The 7,584-nt window shown below is 42.7% G+C and overlaps 1 pseudogene; it reads left to right on the top strand.

Annotated features, from left to right (window-relative positions):
* The first annotated feature begins 634 nt into the window (after positions 1-634).
* LOC137019473 (5S ribosomal RNA) lies at positions 635-751 on the top strand (annotated as a pseudogene).
* Positions 752-7,584: the final 6,833 nt, after the last annotated feature.

The raw sequence follows: 7,584 nt of genomic DNA, 5'->3' as shown, positions 1-7,584 counted from the left end.
GAGATACAAGTGTTTTTAGTTCATTCCCTGTTCATTCTCTGAACTTCTATTGATTTTCATTTCATTTCCACCTGTCCTTCTGAACCAGCTGTTTTGCATGTACATTCAATTTCTGCTGTTTTTGCTCTTCCTGCTCCGTATTGCGCTACTGCCCCTTCTGGGGCTTGGCCCCGAATTGCTGCTTGCAGCTATATTTATCTTTGTAATTATTTTATTATCTTTTATCATCTTTGTGATTATTTTATTTTGTAAATATTCGTGGCTTAAACAGCAGGAAAATTTACTGTATGCAGTTCTGTGGATGTTTTGAAAAACTTAAACTAAACGAAAATTATTGTTGCTTTGTCAATATAATTTCTGTTTTTTCCCCCTGACTTTTTAACTGATGCGACCATCGTTTCATTAACCGACAAGATTATATTAAATTAGAATTAAACGAAATTTGATAAATGTCTGTGAATCATTAAAAAAATCCCAGGGGTTTAGTTTTAGCCTACATGAACAAACAACAGGACATGAGGATTCATCATAATCAAGCACCTGCAGCGCTTCTGTGAATGGAGAACAAAGGATTCAATCATATAAAAGTAATAAATAGCCTATGTCTATGCGCAAAATTTATTTCACTTAAGTGGCCAGCAGCCATATCACCCTGTAGCCCAAGACTGGTTGCCCACTGAAGCTAAGCAGGGCTGAGCCTGGTTAGTACCTGGATGGGAGACCTCCTGGGAAAACCAGGTAGCTGCTGGAAGAGGTGTTAGTGAGGCCAGCAGGGGGTGCTCACCCTGTGGTCTGTGTGGGTCCTAATGCCCCAGTATAGTGACGGGGACACTGTACTGTAACAAGCACCGTCCTTCGGATGAGACGTTAAACCGAGGTCCTGACTCTCTGTGGTCATAAAAAATCCCATGGCACTGCTCGTAAAGACTAAAGGTGTCCTGGCCAAATTCCCTCCATAGGCCCTACCAATCATGGCCTCCTAATAATCCCCAACCCCAATTGGCTCTTTCACTCTCTCTCCTCTCCACCTTCAGCTGGTGTGTGGTGAGCGTACTGGCGCCGTTGTACTGTGGCTGCCGTCGCATCATCCAAGTGGATGCTGCACACTGGTGGTGGATGAGGAGAGATCCCTGATATGATTGTAAAGTGCTTTGGGTGTACAGTAGTACATATGAATGCGCTATATAAATGCCTTATTCATTCATTCAATTAACATATTGCCAAAAATAAAGGGGAAAAAATGCGACAATATGAGTGTCGGTTCATTTTTTGAGAAGTTCACAGAAAGGAAACTGAGACGGCAGAAAATTTCTATGTTTATATTTTATGAGCAATGTTTTGTTTTTATTGTGAGTGTACAAAAATAATAGGCCTATTTAACCTTTCACAGATTCGAATGGTGTTACATATATTTGACCATAAATGTCTGAGCATTTTAATTTGTTTCCGCTTTTAGGATAAGAAAATTCAAGTGAACGCGTCGGCGCATCAAGCGCAACATCAGTTTTAGTAACTTGACATCACAACTTGTAACTGTAAAAATAACATACATTCAACCAAATATGTAAAAAGTTATACTGCTCATTTTAAGTAGTCTGTGTAGACTACAATAAAAGCGTTTAAATAATAAATAGGCCTATAGTTTAGCCTCCAAATCGTGAATATTGAAACATTTGGATTTGTGTCAAATTAGAGAGGTTATAACGCTGGTTTCTGTTTCAGTTCAGCTTTAAATTAATTCGTTTTGACTTAACATTTATATATTATTTTTGTAACTAAAATAGCTATGTAGTTGTAATTTTAAATCTTCAAAGTTTGATCTTTACATATTCCCTCAATCTTTTAACCAAAGGGTTATTAACATAAGCCTATATTCAGTAGGCAATGTTAGGCTATATAAAATAAATAAATAAATAAATAAATAGAGATGAGCTATTGTTCGCTTTTCAAAATTGCTTACAATACTTATTTATTGTGATTTAGGCATATTTATTCAAAATAGAATAAAATAAAAACTTTTTTTTTTTTAATCTGTGCTTTTCATCCGCTCCTCTGTGTGGTTAGTGCAGTTTCACTATGCATATTAAACTACAAACAGCATTACAACAGTCTGTGTGCTGATTAACATTTCTGAAATAAATATTTCTGTGAAATACGCGTTAGGTTGCACAGATTTATGACATCTACTGATATAGCGGCAGAGGACTGTTATTTTGTTGAACGAACTGAAGATGACGTCACTGGCTCAGATTTGATTGACCAATCGGCTGAAAGGGGGCGTGTATGACCGCCCACATGTGGAAAATGAGTTTTGAAGTCGTGTTTCCGTTTTCTATCCGTGACCTGAAAAAACGAAAATCAAGTCAAAATCTAGTTTTTCCATTTTTTTTTAACAAATGAAAAAACGGGAAACGACCGTTTTCTCGTTTCTGTGTATTTCATTTCAAATTGGAAAACAAACTATCAAAACATACACGGACCATTACATAGGAATTACCAGCTCTTTAAACTTTGCAATAATAAGCTTAAGCATTTTAACACAATTAGTAAGTACAGTAATGTGTCTTACAAGTTACCATAAAGTGCCTGTTATAACCCACACTTGTCTGTAAGTACAAAATATTTACCATGTATGTACTATAAGTACAGTAATGTGTCTGTTAGTTACCATATTCACCTTATTCTGCCACGCCCATTTTTAATTCTCCGCTCTTCCGCATTTTGTCATCCGACTTCCACTATACTGTCTCGGCACATCCGGTAGCTAGATATGTAATTAAAAGATTGTTTATAGCGAGCTATAACTTTAGATAAATGACAAATAACGTTAATGCAGTAAATGTTTCAAATTGGGAGCACGGAGAAAACTTTATACGTCGATCAGATTGTTAAGGAGACTTAACCAATCAGTGACGAGCTTATTGGTGATGTTGGAAAGGACACTAGGTGGCGAGCTAGGAAACTTCCTGAACAGTCAGCCAGCAGAACACGCAGCACATCGTCCTACATTTTAACCTTCAAAGTTTACCTCATATGTGTGCGTTCATGATAAAATAGCACACATGCAAAGAAATACAAAGTAAAGATGAAAATTCTGAATCCTGTGATGTGTTTTTACTGACACTCTGGGGCGAGCACAATTTCCTGATCAGCACATAGCTGCAAACTCCTTTACATTGTGGTCCTTCGAGCCGGAGCAGAACAGCCTTCCCAACAGAGTGTACGCCCGCATCGTACAACCCAGCCTCCAGTTTATCTCAGAGACTATGAAGTCCAATATCCTATGCAGCATTCACCTGAGCAAGAAGAGGAACCACAACAAAGTGCAAGGATAAACCAGCCTGACTCTCCGCATTCATGTTCACGTGGTTACAGCATTGAAGTGGCAGGTGGAGTGACGAGTACTCCATTTTCCCAAATGACTGCTGATAGACAACCTGACAGACGATGGTCCACTGCACCGCATGATGAAAGTGATGAAGAGGAGGAGCAAGAGTATGATACTTCACTCACATCTGTAAGACAGAGGTTGGAGGTTCAAGACCTGAAAAGGGAGAATAGGCAACTTCGTGAAGCTCAGATGGTCCTTAAAGAGGAGATTCGGCAGCTACAGTCTCTTCATAACAGTATGCAGTACTTAATGATACAGCAGCAACCAGCCTCACTAACTCCACAAACACCACAGACAAACCAGACTCCAGTGTCCAGAACCATGTACAGACCTCCTCAGATAGCAGTACCAAGTCCAGCACCACACATTCCACAACCTACTCCACGCAGAGTTCAAGTACAACCCAGAGATAGCTCCTTTAAGTCAGGTGCTGACATTCACACCTACAAGTCAAGCCCACAGCCTGCCACTGCTCATAATTCGCCATATTTTTCTCCCACGGGGCGGCCTCAGAGCACTATATGTCCAGAGACATCCTACAGGGGCCCACAACCAACAATTCCATGCTTCACACACCGTGACCCTAGCGAGTTCTCTCGTTTAAAGTTAGCCCTTGACAATCTGCTCCCTAATGATGCATCTGAGGCACCTGAAGTTTGAAGAAGCACGCCTAATTGCTGACTCATTTCTCAATTCCCCTTGGCCATACACAGACACTATGACTGCACTTACTGACAGGTTTGGAAGACCTCACCAGTTAGCCCTAACTAAAATAGCAGCAGTCATGGATGCCCCTGATGTTCAGCCTGGAGATTTGGCCAGTTTCGACAGGTTTGCCCTTCAAATCCAAGCTCTTGTGGGTCTACTGAGGACATTGGGCCCTGAAGGTAATGTGGAATTACAGTGTGGGTCACATGTAGCCTGTCTACTCACTAAACTCCCACCAGATTTACGTGCATCATTCAGACGACATATGCCCTATCAATCTGGTGCAGTCTACACATTACTGGATCTAGCAGAGTGGCTCAAATTTGAATCCTGGTGCCAAGACTGTGAGGATTTAAGTTCAAAGAAGGAACAGAGACGTAAAATGGTGCTGTCAAGATCAAGCCCTGTAGCTAAGTCCAGATTTGCTACTGTTCTACATGGAGCTGATCAAACACAAGTATTATCCCCTCCACACCAGCCCAAGACAGCACAGAAACCTGAACAGAACAGAGTGTTGTGCCCATACTGTGACAATACTGATCATTTCCTAAGCCAGTGTCCCACCTTCCAGAAATTCAGTAAAGAGGAGATGATAAAATGGATTAAAGACAACAACCGTTGTTGGAAATGTGGACGGTCACACTTAGCAAAACATTGCACCCTGAAAAAGCCTTGCCGTCTGTGCAATGGGAAACATCTTCAAATCCTTCACGAAGTTAATGACCGGTCTCAGACAGAGGGTACCTGCCTAGTTAGTTCCACGAGCCCCTGTACCTGGACAGGCCTGAAGGTTCCAAACATGTGTTGCTGAAAGTGATTCCTGTTGTCTTACAACACAAGAACCAAACCCTAAACACCTATGCAGTACTTGACGACGGATCCGAAAGAACCATTTTACTCCCAGCCACAGTTCAGAAACTTAGGATTAAGGGACAGACTGAGACCCTTGCTTTAAGAACAATCCGTCAAGATGTCAAGAAACTTCATGGTGCCTCCGTTTCCTTTAGTGTACGTTCAATATCACTGCCACAAAAGAGCTACCAAATCCAGAACGCCTTTACATCAGAGCACTTAAGTTTGGCCGAGCACTCTTACCCGACTGCAATGCTCCAGCAGAAATACCGGCACTTGAAAGGCATCCCTTTGCAGCCCATACACAAAGCACAACCCCTCCTTCTAATAGGTGCAGATCATCCTCATCTGCTCGCACCCATTGAGCCTGTTCGCCTTGGCCCACCTGGGGACCCAGCGGCAATTAGAACTAGACTTGGTTGGGTGCTACAAGGCCCAACATGGCTTCTACAGCAACAGCTTCAGCCTCAGCAATGTTTGCACCTTTCCATCACTCCTCAAATGGAAGAACTGTTCCGAAATGTTGAGAGGCTTTGGCAAGGAGATATCATTCCCCACAAAAATGAAATACTGGTCACATGCTCCAAATTAGATCAGAAGGCAATGGACTTGCTACAAGCCAAAACCACCAGAGTGATGGTAGATGGAGTGATGTGCTATGCCACACCACTTCTGCGCAAAGCCGACATGCCTCACCTCCATGCCTGCAAAGACGCCGTCATGCCCAACCTGAGAAATACATAGCGGTGGCTAGCTAAAGACCCTATTAAAGCTACTGCATACAGAGAAGAGATCAAAAGGCTGGAGGAAAGCAATTATGTGGTTAAACTTGAAACAGACTCTGTGACCCCTGAGGAAGAATCATGGTTTATTCCTCACCACATGGTTCATCATAATGGCAAAAACAGAGTGGTGTTCAACTGCTCCTTTGAATACAAGGGGCATAACCTCAACAATTACCTCCTTGCTGGACCTGCACTGGGCCCTTCTCTTCTGGGGGTTCTGTTGCGTTTTAGGGAGCATACTGTCGCGGTGAGTGGAGACATAAAGGGCATGTTTCATTAGGTCCGCCTACTGCCTGAAGACAGGAACCTACTACGCTTTGTCTGGCGTGACCTTGAAACAAATAATCCCCCCAGCATTTATGAGTGGCAAGTGCTTCCCTTTGGCACAGCTTGCAGCCCATGCTGTGCCATATATGCCTTACAGTATCATGCTCTGGGTAATACCAAGTCAAATGACATCCTCAGATCAGCGGTTGAAAATAACTTTTATGTAGACAACTGCTTAAGGAGTGTAATGTTCCCATATGAGGCCAAGGAGTTAGTGGATGGGTTACGTGAACTTCTTGCCAGTGGTGGCTTTGAGATCCATCAATGGGCTTGCAACATGCCAAATGTAATTGAACACCTACCTAAAGAGGCTCGTTCAGACAGCACTGAGCTTTGGCTGTCACATGTCAAAATTGAACCACAAGAATCGACTCTTGGATTGAGATGGAACTATGACTCAGACATCCTTGGATATAAACACCGGCCAGTGCCGAAAACCACACCCACTATGCGCCACATTTATAAGGTGACAGCAAGCCAGTATGATCCTTTGGGATCAGCTGTGGAACAAACAAAGAGATTGGGATGATCCCATGTTACCAACAGACCTATTGAAAGCCTGGAACGAGTGGGAGAATGAGCTCCCCAGCCTTTCTGAAGTTACGCTTCCATGTTGCTATGTCTCAGTAGATATGGACCAACCCAAAGTTACACGACAAATTCATATCTTCTGCGATGCCTCAGAACAAGCATATGGAGCTGTGTCATATCTGAGAACTGAGGACAATAAAGGAAAAATTCAACTTGCATTCCTGATTGCCAGATCCAAAGTTGCCCCGAAACGGAAACAGACTATCCCTAGACTAGAGCTGTGTGCAGCGCTTATTGGTGCTCGACTGGCAAAGCTGCTAGAAACTGAACTCACAATGGAAATAAGCAAAGTGGTCCTGTGGTCTGATTCCACGACAGTCCTTTCCTGGTTGCAACTTCAAAGTCTTCGTAGGAACTAGGATTTCAGAAATCCAAGACCTTACTGATCAGCATGAATGGCGATATGTAGATTCCCTCAGAAATCCTGCAGATGACCTCACAAGGGGTCGCAGCCTAAAAGATCTTGCATCGCCCAACAGATGGAGTCAAGGCCCAGCATTCTTGCTACAGGCTGAATCAGAATGGCCAGTTATGCCGGTCCTTAAACCACCTGAGGATGAAGTTGAGAAAAGAAAGAGTGTATTCTGTGGTATCACAAGAGTATCAAACCCCTTGAACTCCAGTGAGTACAGTACATGGAATGACCTTGTTGAAGCCACAGTCCAGCACAGTCAAAGTGACCCAAGTCAATCCAGTCCAGCTACAGCTGAAGACTATGTGATGGCAGAACACCTCATCTTCCAGAATATCCAACGTGACAGTTTCCCAGATGAATATGAACAATTGAAAGCTGGTAAGCCTGTTTCCAATACTAGCCGATTACTCACTTTATCCCCAGAGTTTGATGAGGCCAGTCAGCTTATACTCGTTGGAGGACGTCTACGTCGTGCTGAAGGTCTAGAATTCCAGACAATTCATCCAGTAGTCCTG

This window comes from Chanodichthys erythropterus, chromosome 4 (assembly GCF_024489055.1).
Source record: "Chanodichthys erythropterus isolate Z2021 chromosome 4, ASM2448905v1, whole genome shotgun sequence".
NCBI lineage: Eukaryota > Metazoa > Chordata > Actinopteri > Cypriniformes > Xenocyprididae > Chanodichthys > Chanodichthys erythropterus.
Note: the sequence above shows the minus strand (reverse complement) of the source record. Positions and strands in the feature narration are given on the sequence as shown.